This window comes from Scyliorhinus torazame, chromosome 8, assembly GCF_047496885.1.
Source record: "Scyliorhinus torazame isolate Kashiwa2021f chromosome 8, sScyTor2.1, whole genome shotgun sequence".
NCBI classification, from domain to species: Eukaryota; Metazoa; Chordata; class Chondrichthyes; order Carcharhiniformes; family Scyliorhinidae; genus Scyliorhinus; species Scyliorhinus torazame.
This window is the reverse complement of record NC_092714.1, coordinates 140,937,196-140,948,821: the sequence shown is the minus strand read 5'-3', so window position 1 is coordinate 140,948,821 and position 11,626 is coordinate 140,937,196. Positions and strand designations below refer to the sequence as shown.

The 11,626-nt window shown below is 46.8% G+C and overlaps 1 long non-coding RNA gene across 3 annotated transcripts; it reads left to right on the top strand.

The window, feature by feature from the left end:
• Positions 1-572: 572 nt before the first annotated feature.
• LOC140428779 (uncharacterized) lies at positions 573-6,423 on the top strand. 3 transcript variants are annotated; one of them, XR_011948878.1, is made up of 3 exons: positions 573-768; positions 4,837-4,976; positions 5,938-6,423. It is a non-coding gene; the product is annotated as an uncharacterized lncRNA (long non-coding RNA). The 3 variants fall into 3 exon arrangements; XR_011948879.1 differs by lacking the exon at positions 573-768 and adding an exon at positions 832-1,034; XR_011948877.1 differs by lacking the exon at positions 573-768 and adding an exon at positions 1,467-1,600.
• Positions 6,424-11,626: the final 5,203 nt, after the last annotated feature.

Sequence of the window (11,626 nt, the reverse complement as noted above, 5' to 3'; positions counted from 1 at the left end):
CCCGCGCCGCCTTGTCCCGCCAGTAAGGTAGGTGGTTTAATCTACGCCGGCGGGACAGGCATTTTTTGCGGCGGGACTTCGGCCCATCCGGGCCGGAGAATCGTGGGGGGGGGGGGGGCCCTCCAACCGGCGTGGTACGATTCCTGCCCCCGCCGAATATCCAGTGGTGAAGAATTCGGCAACCGGCGTGGGCGGGATTCACGCCAGCCCCCGGCGATTCTCCGACCCGGCGGGTGGTCGTGGAATCTCGCTCCTTGTCTTTGTGAAACAATTCAGGGTGTTGGTTCTGTGTTGTTCTGTTTCTCACAAACAGACAGCAAGCTGCTGGGATTGTAAGCAGCTGTCAGGATGATGATCAATCATGTGCTGCTTGCGACACTATTGGGTGAAGTTTAAACACTGCTTGAAATTCTATTGGATAAGTTTAAAAGATGCAGCTTCAGGGATTGGATCGCGTTCAACTGGGGGGGGGGGGGGGCTATTGATTTTTGAACATTGTATAATTACTGTGCTCGGCTCTTTGTTCAGTAGAACAGGTCTTGGCAGATATCCAGTCTGTTCTCCGTGTACACATAACAAGTTTAATTAAATAGCCATTTTGGCCAGGTTGTGGTGTTTTTGTTTCTCTCTGTACTGAGCTGAGCCACAGGGAATAACCCCACGTGGAAGAACTCAATACACTGGTCTTGAAACCGCTACTACATTATTTGGCGCTGCGAGCAGGGTGTACACAGGATTCTGACAGAATGATCCGCCTCCTAAATACGGGTGAGTACATTTCAATTTACCACCCAGTGGATAGGGGAGTTACGGATCAGGTGGTCGGATCCTTAAGTTGTGCGAAAGTTGCGAGTAGGTAGCAGTGGACACACACAACACCGAGAACGTGGTAATGTTGGGTGGGCAAAGACGGACTTTTGTGCCACGCCGATGAGCAGAGCAGGATAAACCGCCACGCGTTAAAAAGATTGGAAAGGGTACAGCCCCACGATATTCGATGGAGGCCAAAACAGGGAACCCCAGAGGGGCTCAGAGTAAGTGACCAACCAGACAAAGCTGGTGTCATTATTCTGAGGTTGTCTGTGTAACAGGATTTGAAACCCCACTGCTTAGAGCAGCTATGGATAAAAGGGGAGTACAAAGAAATGACAAAGATACATGAATTGGAGCACAAAAGTTAACTGTTTTAGCATGCTATTAATTGGTTTTTAAATTGCCCCGAAACATGCGTGTAAATTACTTGATACAAGATTGAATTGTGGATGTATGGGAATTCAATAACGCAAGTTAAACGTAGAAATTCTAAGCATGCATCACCCCTCTGAGGGAACAAAGGTTTGGGTGAAATGCCTTAAGATTTAAATTTACTAAAGGGTTGGTCATGCCTATGAAATCAGGTGTTGGGAATTGGATTAAATGGAAAAAAAAAGATAAATGAATCAAACGAACGGTTTAAGTTTTCTAATGAAAAAAGGATAGTGAGCCTTGTTCATTACTGTAACCGGGAGAGTGCCAGCTTGCAGCTCAGCAAGAACAAAGGCTGCTGTGAACTTTACGAGCAGCAGTATCATGTTTCATTTGTTTGGAGGAGATTTGTGGGGTAATGTTATTATTTAGTGTTATCTTTCTGAGGAATGATTATTTTTGTTTCAAAACACTTGCTTCCTGAAATTGCATTTTTAAAAATGTTTAATCATTTAAGTGCTTCAAGTCCAAACAGTTGACAGAAAACTGAAGTCATGTTTTCTGGCCAGAGGCATGATTCCAGGATTATTCTGAACCACATGTGGGAATTTTAATCCGGATATAAATTCACACATGTAAGAATTAGGCCATTTTGATTTAACAAGATTGCTTGGAGTTTGAGATATTTGAATTGATTGTCTGATCCTGTATTGGATTGATTTTGTGTTAAAATTTTGGGTCAGGTTGAAACATAATTATTCCTGATGCAATTGATATTGGTCGAAAGAAAGGAAAAAAAGTTTGAGGGACCAAAAATGGGTGTAGATTAGTGGCTGTTAAAAATCTCTCCTCGTGTTTCTGGTTAGGTCAAACAAAGGAGGGTGATGACTAATGACGTCCAGTTAAAGGCTTATACCCCGCCTCTCTTCATCCAGCAGACAATTAACCCTTGCCTGGTAACAGCTGAAGATGTTTTTTTACAGGCATTAAGAATTTTAATTTTGAATTGACAGGTCTTCTTTTGACAGGAATTGCGAATATGAATATTGACTTTTCCGAATGGATCTTTTGTGTTTTACTTTTTAGGTAACTGCCAGTGGAACAAGATTTGCAGTAGCTTCAAGCATTTGAGAATTTCTAAGTGACTTTCAGTAATGCAGCAATAGCCAGCATAATTTAAAATCTAGTGGAGGGGTAAGCAATCCTTGTGAAACCCCTACAAGATTTAGCAAAGTGGGGAAGGGCCAGCAAAGACAAAGTAGAGTGCGGGGAGGAGATGCAGGCTTTTCCAATCTACACAAGTAATGGTGAAGCCACCTGGGGTGGTGGGCCTCAGTAAGCCATTCCACATCTTCTGCCAGGAGGCTAGTAGAATGTAGGCCAATGTAGTAGCCCAGAGGCATGGGGATGAATTAAGACCAGTGGGATATTACTCTGCCAAAATGGATGCAGTAGCCACAGGCATGCACCAATGTGTGCGGGTGTTGGCGTGCACTTCATGGGCAATAAATGCATCCGAATCCATCGCCTTGATGGGTAAGATAATCCTCCATAGCCCTCATACTATTGTTCAATTCTTAGAGGCTGGAAGACTGCAGGGTGTCTCGGGTAGTAGACTCTCAAAGTGGGAAGCTAATATTTTCCCTGGGGACAGACATGTGGAAATCTGTAAAGATATGAGGGAAAGTCCCGCGATAGGGTTAACAATACAAGGAACGGAGCATGAATGTGTTGTGGAACAGAGGACACTAGTGGAGGCTTGGCAGAAGAGCCACTGGTGGGAGAGGGAGTGAGCAACTTATATGTGGATGGAGCAAGGAAGCATATAGCAGGGGAGCCCCGGTACGACATGGGCTGTAGTGGATAGTGAAAGTGAGTTGGTTGCAGGAGAACAGATACCCGGGAACCACTCAGCACGAATAGCTGGATTAATAGCTCTAACGAAGGCCCTGGAATGGGGCAAGGGAAAGCTAATCAATGTATACACTGACAGTTGGGACGCTTCTGGCGTAGTTCCTGCCTATATGACAGCTTGGAGTAGACAGGAGTTTGTGACCTCCAGTGGAGGACACATACAGCATGAGAATTTAATCAGGGACTTGATCCTGGCTGCTCGACAGCCCTTAGAAGTAGCCGTGATTAAGGTCTAGGCCCATCGGAGAAATGAGAATTATGCGCAGCAAGGTAACAGTTTGATCCGATCAGGCTGCAAGAGACCTATTCGAGCAGGAATGGGTGGGGATGCAGACTCCAGGAATAGCAGCTGTGAAGGCCGCAGGCAATGCTGATTTTGATGTAAGGCAGGTGCAAGAACAAGAACTAGTGGAGGAAAAGGGGGGGGTGGAGAAATAACGGGAGACGGAATATGGAGAGAGGGAAAGATAATAGCCTCCGAGGCCGTGCAACAATCCCTGTGGGACACAGACCATGGACAAGCGCACACCGGGAGATACAATATAATCAAACTATTAAAGGAATGTTGGTGGTGGAAGGGAATGGTCAGGGATGTGGCGAAATTCTGCTCGCGATGCATACAGTGCACCCTGGTGGAACCAGGCCGTCCCTGCAAGATAAATGGGAAGTCAGCCCCCAGCCCAAGGAACCAGGGGGAAATTTGCAACAAGATTTTACTGGGCCTTTGCCTCGGGTACAGGGTACGTACTGTTTGGTGATTGTAGATCAATTCACCCGGTGGGTGGAAGCATTCCCGTGTAAGGATGCCACTGCTAGTACTGTGGCTTTGATATTGGCTAATTAAATAATACCAAGGTGGGGGGTCCCACTTCAACTGGATTCTGACCAAGGGGCCCATTTCACGGGGAAAGTCATGAGGGAGGCTTGTGGGGTTTTTGGAATCCAGCAAAGATTCCACATCCCACACCATCCTCCAAGCTTGGGAATGGTAGAGCGGATGAACCAGTCCTTGAAAATAGCCTGGCCAAAGCTATATTGCAGGAAGGGAATAATTGGGTATGGGCAAAATTGTTGCGACAAAGAGCCACCCCGCATGGGGAACAGGCCTAACCCCTTTTGAGTTAATGCCAGGAAGAGCAATGCGCCTCCCGGAGGAGGTGATAACTGGAGGAGTGGAACTTGAGATAAGCAAAGGCACTGTACTCCAATGCATGCAAGATCTGGTGAACCGCCTGCATGCCCTTAAGGGTCAGGTAATTGCGCAACAACAGCATAGAGATTGGACCAAACTGACTGGAAAGGAACCCCAGAACTACCGACACCAGGGGATAGGGTCATGGTCAAACTCATGACAGGTAAAAAGGGACCAGGGGTTTGATGGGAGGGACCCTATGCAGTGATCATCGGTGGACAAACATGTGCCTTAATAGACGAGAAACCCAGTCCGCGGTGGCGGCACTGGACGCAGTTGAAATCATACCCTCATGAGTCATCCCATAGTCACAAGGATTGAGAGAACCCTCCGGTGGGTCAGCGAATCCAAGGAGCGGTGGGTAGCCATGGCATTGGCAGCTGCGGCACTTGTAATGGGACTTATCTGGATTTGTAGATGGGTCACCAGAGTGGCTCAGGATATGGGACTAAGGCACAGAGAGGATGTATAAGAGGAAGGAGTGGCGATGATGCGAATGATATAATACCAATTGAGCACCGGAAGGTGTTTGTTTATTCCTACAGAGCCCTATTGCTAGCACACCTCTGGATCCCATCTCATCTCTGGTTGCAATCATCAACATCGACCACCTCGCCAGGGACACGGAAGGAGCCAGACATTGCTGGTCAAGTCCAGTGATCGCATGTATACTAATGTCACGCAGGTGCGTCGGGATGCTGTTAATGTTATGAGAGATCAAAAGGGAGGAATGGTATAGGTTTTTATTATGATGGGACTCGGGGTGTAAGCACAAACAGGACTCCATATGTCCCTGCGGGGCGGCTTATACGAATTACGTGCAATTCCAAAATACCTGGGCCCTAGATCAGTTGGGAACCCAGGATCATGGGAGTTACAGGTGATACGGAAAGCTGGGACGCAGGACCTTTGCCCCCAGGCAGGATGACATTGTTTTTAAAATGACCGATCAGAGAACGTTACATGCCATCGATGGCCCAAATCACCCGATTGTGAACTAGTAAGGTATGGGGGACCATCTGGTAATTCACTGAATAGATCCCTGCCAGGCACCTAACCGTACTGACAATCATGAGATGATATCTGATAGATTAACAGCTTTGTATCGGGGAAGTGAGGTTGGCAGCCAGTCAGCGCAGGAGCCCGAGAATCGGGTGGGATGTTGTAGGAAACAAGGATTCCACAGGCTATGGGTGGGGACCAGGCCGAAGTTCTGACCCTCACTGATGAATCAATGACGATGATGAATCAGTGACGAGTTTCAGGATATGGACATGTAAGAGTTATGATTGATCTCGCCAATCTATACTTACCAGTCTATTGCTGTGGTCTAGGATTGTTTGTAGCCTTTGGAGACATAGTGGAACTGAACGCCTGTGCCATTGCGGAGATAAGTGAAGGGATTGAGGTTATGAAAGGGCAATTGTGAGCTGCGGTTCAGGGTACAGCCCTTAGCCAGGAAGTCAATCAGCTTGTGTGGAAGGCACTTACACAGTTGTAGCCATATCAGACAACAATTAATGAGTTACGTCGTATAACAACTATACCAAGCGAGGCATTGTGTGTGAACTGCCTGGGCATAATGTTGTTCTAACCAATTTATCTGAGTCTATTACCATTGGCCAACATGAACTGACTCCAAACAGGGATGTGCCCATCGTGGACGCGGATGACCTCGAGCGAACTGACGATGACCAGCGGATTCACCGATATGGCCAGAAGGGACTTCCATGCATCCCACGCTTGCTGCCGATTGGGAAGGACTTTGGGAGGCGGCGACGCCAATTGACCACCTGGACCAAGGAGCGGGAGCTCATCCAGACTCAAGCCGAGAAGGCTGCGGAACTGTTTCTCTACAATATGGAATTGGGGACTGAATGCCAATATCCATCCATTGATATGTATTATTTCGCAAGTTGTTGGTTGTACTTTTGCGGCTGTTTATATTGGTCGTCTTTTTTATTATGCTCTGTTGCCTCAGACGCCGCATTAGGAAATGGCAGACAGACTGTCGCCCCCTAGTTACAGGGGAACTGTTGCAGCTCTTACCTGTTGAATATTCCACACATCAGCCGGACTCCAGTAAATTCAGTTTGTCTCTTTAATGGCCTATTCTTGGGCTAGCCAAGGGCCAAAAGGGGGGATTTGAGGAGGGGGGGGGGGGGGGTTCAGCGATGATATCTCTTAAAACTGAATCGTTAGCATGAGTAGTTTTACATAAGTTGTTTTATTAAGGATTGAGATGAATTGTAGGACTGAGTAATCATTATTAACCATTAAACATGTATTTTTAGGACATAGCTGTAATAAGTACCCAGATAGGATTTCGGATAGCTAACTTGACCAAAAGGACATTAATTCTGACATGCTGTCTTTGTGAAACAATTCAGGGTGCTGGTTCTGTGTTGTTCTGTTTCTCACAAACAGTCAGCAAGCTGCTGGGATTGTAAGCATCTGTCAGGATGATGATCAATCATGTGCTGCTTGCGACTCTATTGGGTGAAGTTTAAACACTGCTTGCAATTCTATTGGATAAGTTTAAAAGATGCAGCTTCAGGGATTGGATCGCATTCAACTGGGGTGGGCTATTGATTTTTGAACGTAGTATAATTACAGTGCTCGGCTCTTTGTTCAGTAGAACAGGTCTTGGCAGATATCCAGTCTGTTCTCCGTGTACACGTAATAGGCTTGATTAAATAGCCATCTTGTCCAGGTTGTGGTGTTTTTGTTTCTCTCTGTACTGAGCTGAGCCACAGGGAATAACCCCACGTAGAAGAACTCAATACACAGGTCTTGAAACCGCTACTACACAGGGCAGAAGGTGACGATGTGTCCATATCTCCCATTGCCGCACTGCCTCCATATTCACTGGGCCCTCTGATAAATGACTGAGGCATCTATTTGAATCCTGTCCAGAGTTAAAAATCTATCCCTGAGTGTTTCTACACAGCCAGCAGTTTGTGGTATTATCATAACTGTCAGATCTGCAAGGGTTAATGAAGTGTTGAGAGTAGCCACTAGAGGGAGCTACAGTTACAACTATATAATGCAGTGATGCTGAGCCTTGTGGGGGAGAGTGTGTGCAGGAGTTAGCTTGTGAGAGTCAGAGGTACAGATAGTGTAAGTGAGTGCAGATCATAGTTTAAACCTGTAGTGAGATTAGCTGTAGATGAGTGTAGTTTAGATGTTATTAATAAACTGTACGTGTTGAATCCAAGTTAGTCGTGTTAATAAATTTATAGCTTTAAGTTAAAGCTATTTTGTGGTCTTTGTGAACACTGCGCCAACCATCCTGAAATAAGCAACACAAAGAACACCACACAGTTGTGCATGATTCAGTGGCTGTTCTGTCAGTTTTACAGTGTATTGCCCATACACAATATTTTATTTCCCCAAATTGAGTGCAAACTGAAACTTACACAGTCCCCTTTAAGTTTAAAAGCTAAAGACCTGCCACAATCTAAAGATTAGTTACTGTGTCTCAATATGGACGTTGTCCAATTAAATAAAATATCCTTTTAAAGTTAAAATCTCAGTTCCAAATTAATTTTCAAACAAACAATCTTCAAAGAATTCATCTCTGATGACTCAGTGTTTCCCATTTCCATTTTCCCTGAACACACAATATTTCTGTGACTAGAATAGCACTGTATTTTCCCCTGCCAAGTCTTTTGTTTAACTCTGCCTGCTGCTCAGAATGCTAACACTGGGACCAATCATATTTGTAAATAATGGGTTTATTTTATTATTCAGCTCGATAATTCATTGTCCTTTTTAAAAAGTAACTTTGCGCAATTTTCAATGTGGTACAGGGGTTAGAAGTAATGATGAATTGGAAAGGCTGGATAGCAGCAACTGGGGGATAGGGAGGGCAGGACAGGAGTACGCAATGATGACTATGAAGGGAAACAAAGGGATTAACACGCCTAGGTGTGTACACTGTTCTCGGATTTTATTACAAACTTGTATCAAAACAGGTTACAGCAAATAAACACCCCGGCAAACATACTTCCCAACAATCAACTATATAGTCTGTACAACATGTTCCCCTTTTGCACCCCCCCCCCCCCCCCCCCCCCCGCCCCCCTCCTGCAATAAACAGATCCTCAAACACGGTCACAAACATCCCCCACCTTTTCTCAAACTCCCCTGCTGAGCCCCTTAACTCATACTTTATCTTCCCCAACCACAGGAAGTCGTACAGGTCACCCAACCATGCCGCTACCCCCCGTGCCGATGCCAACCGCCACTCCAGTAAAATTTGCTTCCATGCAATCAGAGAGGCGGAGGCAACGACATTGCCCTTCCTCCTCTCCATGAGTTCCGGCTTCTCTGAAACCTCAAATATCGTCACCAAAGGGTCCAGGGTCCACCTCCTCCTCCAATATCCCGGCTGAGACCTCAAACACTCCCGCCCAGAATCTTCCAAATTTTTTGCAACTCCGAAACATGTGCACGTGATTCGTTGGCCCCCGCCCACACCTCTCACACTCATCTGCTACCCCCTGAAGGAACCCACTCATTCTCGCCCCAGTCATACGCACCCTGTGCATCACCTTTAATTGTATCACACTGATCCCTGCACAGGACGAGGTCCCGTTTACCCTTCGCAGTGCCTCACTCCATATTACTCAATTGATCTCCCCTCCCAACTCCCATTCCCATTTCTCTTTGATCGTCACCACCCGCTCGCCTCCCTGCTACCCCCACCACTTGTATATCTCCCCAATTCTTCCCTCCCCTTCCACATCCGGGAGCGGCAGTCGCTCCAGCAGGGTGTATACCGGCAATCTAGGGAATCCCCTCCAGACCTTTCGCACAAAATCCCTAAGCTGCAAATAGCTGAACTCACTACCCCTCGGCAGCTCTACCCTCTCCCTTAGCTCCTCCAGACTGGCGAACCCTTCCTCCAAATACAGATCCCTCACCTTGACCAGCCCCACTTCCCTCCACCTCCTGTATACACTATCCATCCCCCCCGGCTCAAACCCATGATTCTCGCACAGTGGTGTTAACACCGCCATCCTATCCACCCTAAAATGCCTCAACTGATTCAAAATCCTCACCGTTGACTGCACCAGCGGGCTCCCTGAATACCTACTCAGCACCATTAGCAAAGCTGCCGTCACCATAGCCATCAAACTGGACCCCTTATAAGATTCCTCCTCCATACTACCCCACTCCACCCCTTCTCCTTCCCACCACTGCCGCATCTTGTCCACATTCGCCACCCAGTAATAATGAAGCAGGTTCGGCAACGACAACCCCCTCTGCTGCTTCTGCTTCTGTGGTAGGGTCCTCCCCACCCTCGGCATCATCCCCGCTGTTGCTCTTTTTAGCCTTAGTTTATTAGCTCTGATTACGTCACCTTTGCTCACGAGTCGCCAGGTATCTTTCTGATACCGCCACGTGGTTCAAGTTCAAGTTATGATTAATAAGTCAGCACACCGCTTAGTAAGATTGAAATCAACGGTCATTTAGTATATACAACAAGTAATGTTTACACAATAATCCTACTATCTATATAATAAACCTATCACTACTGGCCAATACTTAACTTTCGGAAGAGCCCACCAGGTCAGGGAAACAAATGGCTTATCCAATCGGATCTGGCCCGCAGGATTCAAAAGGCTGCTACAGGTCGATGGCTAGGAGTCTTTATCAGATAGCGATCACTGGACTCAAACTTACGGTTTCCGGTTGCTGTTCTTGCGGAGGTCTCGAGCAGGCGAAGAAGGGAGAGAGAGCGAGATCTGAACTTGGCCCCTCACTTTATAGGGCCCAGGGGCTTCCCGCCTCCCGGGGCGGCCCTTGACCCTGAGTCCCAAGTGATTGGACTTGTTCCCAATCACTGGTTCGATACGTCCAATTGCGAGGCGATTCCCCGATCGGGGGGTGGTCGTTCACCTGCCTTTGTTTCGGCCACTGCAGGTGCCGACAGGTCTGGCCCGGTATTCAATTGCTAATATGTTGCAATTGTTCCCGGGGATAGCTGATTAAACTGCAGATGTCTGGGTGGATGGGCTGTTAATAGCCATGAGTATCGATCTGGGCCAACTTCCCCAGAGCCAAATATGCTATTCTGTCTGCAGCTGTCCGTTTCTGTCTTGTTACCTGCTTTTCCCAGCAGCCTTTCCGGTTAGCCATTTTAAATCGGGTTTTGGCCAAATTAATCGGGATGCAGCCATTTTACGTGGCTACATACCCGCCTTGTGATCCTAACGCGAAGCGTGAAGGATCACATAAATTTTGTCCTCTTCTTTCCCTGACCGAGGGGGGGGGGGCACCTCCTACATGGCCACTACTCTGACCCTAGCTATGCACAAAAATTTACCTAAACAATTCTTGAGGGCGCTATGTCAGGCAGGGGCATGTATCAACAATAATAGAACGGGGAACCTCTAATTTTACCTCAATACTCTATACTCACTAAACATTGCATTATCCTATCTTCCTAAACATACAACAACAATCACAGCATTCAATATACTCTTTCCTGGCTTGGCAGTCAAGCTCAGGATCATACATTTTTTTTTGTGAAAACCGTTTGTACATCTCTTTATTTACAGTAATAACGCAAGTGAATACTCTTTATAGGTCGCGGGAGTCTGGGGTCTGGTCATAGCTGAATATCGGGGATCGGATCCGATATACCGGGGTTCGAGCGCGGTACGCTCTCCTTTTCCATTTGCGGAGGTGCATGGTCTGTACTGCACAGCAGAGTATGGCCAATGCTAACAGTGCCTCAATGACGTACGATAAGGAGTACCAAGTTATGAACTTGGCACACCAGGATAATGCAGCGTGGCTGGTGACTGGGCCCTCGGTACTGCGGGGCAGTGAAACATTAACGGCAGGGGGGTTTGGAGTAATAGGGTCCGCGTTCCCGCGCAACCAAAAGTCCAAAAAGATGTTGAGCACGATGACCGAAGTCCTCGTGGTTGTCCTCTTTCTTTTCTTTTCTGTGTTTGCTGGTTTTCTCCGGTCTTGGAGCTTCTGGAGTTCTGTAAGACAAGCATAGTATCTGTAACTACCTTGGTTTAATATCCGGTGTCTGTCCTTCTTGGGGCCAATTAAACCCTTACAATCGGTCACAATATGTAACTGCTCCCCCATTTTTTTTTCAAAACAAATGTTAGGACACGGCACACTTCCCAATGGTGGAACAGAGCTAAGTTTAGCATCCAAATGTTGTAGGATGTAAATAGCATTTGGTGGCAAAGGTTGCCTAAATAAATGAAACTGTTTTTGAAAGGAAAAGGTCGAATGAGGTGCGTATGGGCCGCGACGGGTAAGATTTGGATGGAGTCCCCGGGTAGGACGGCTACCAATACT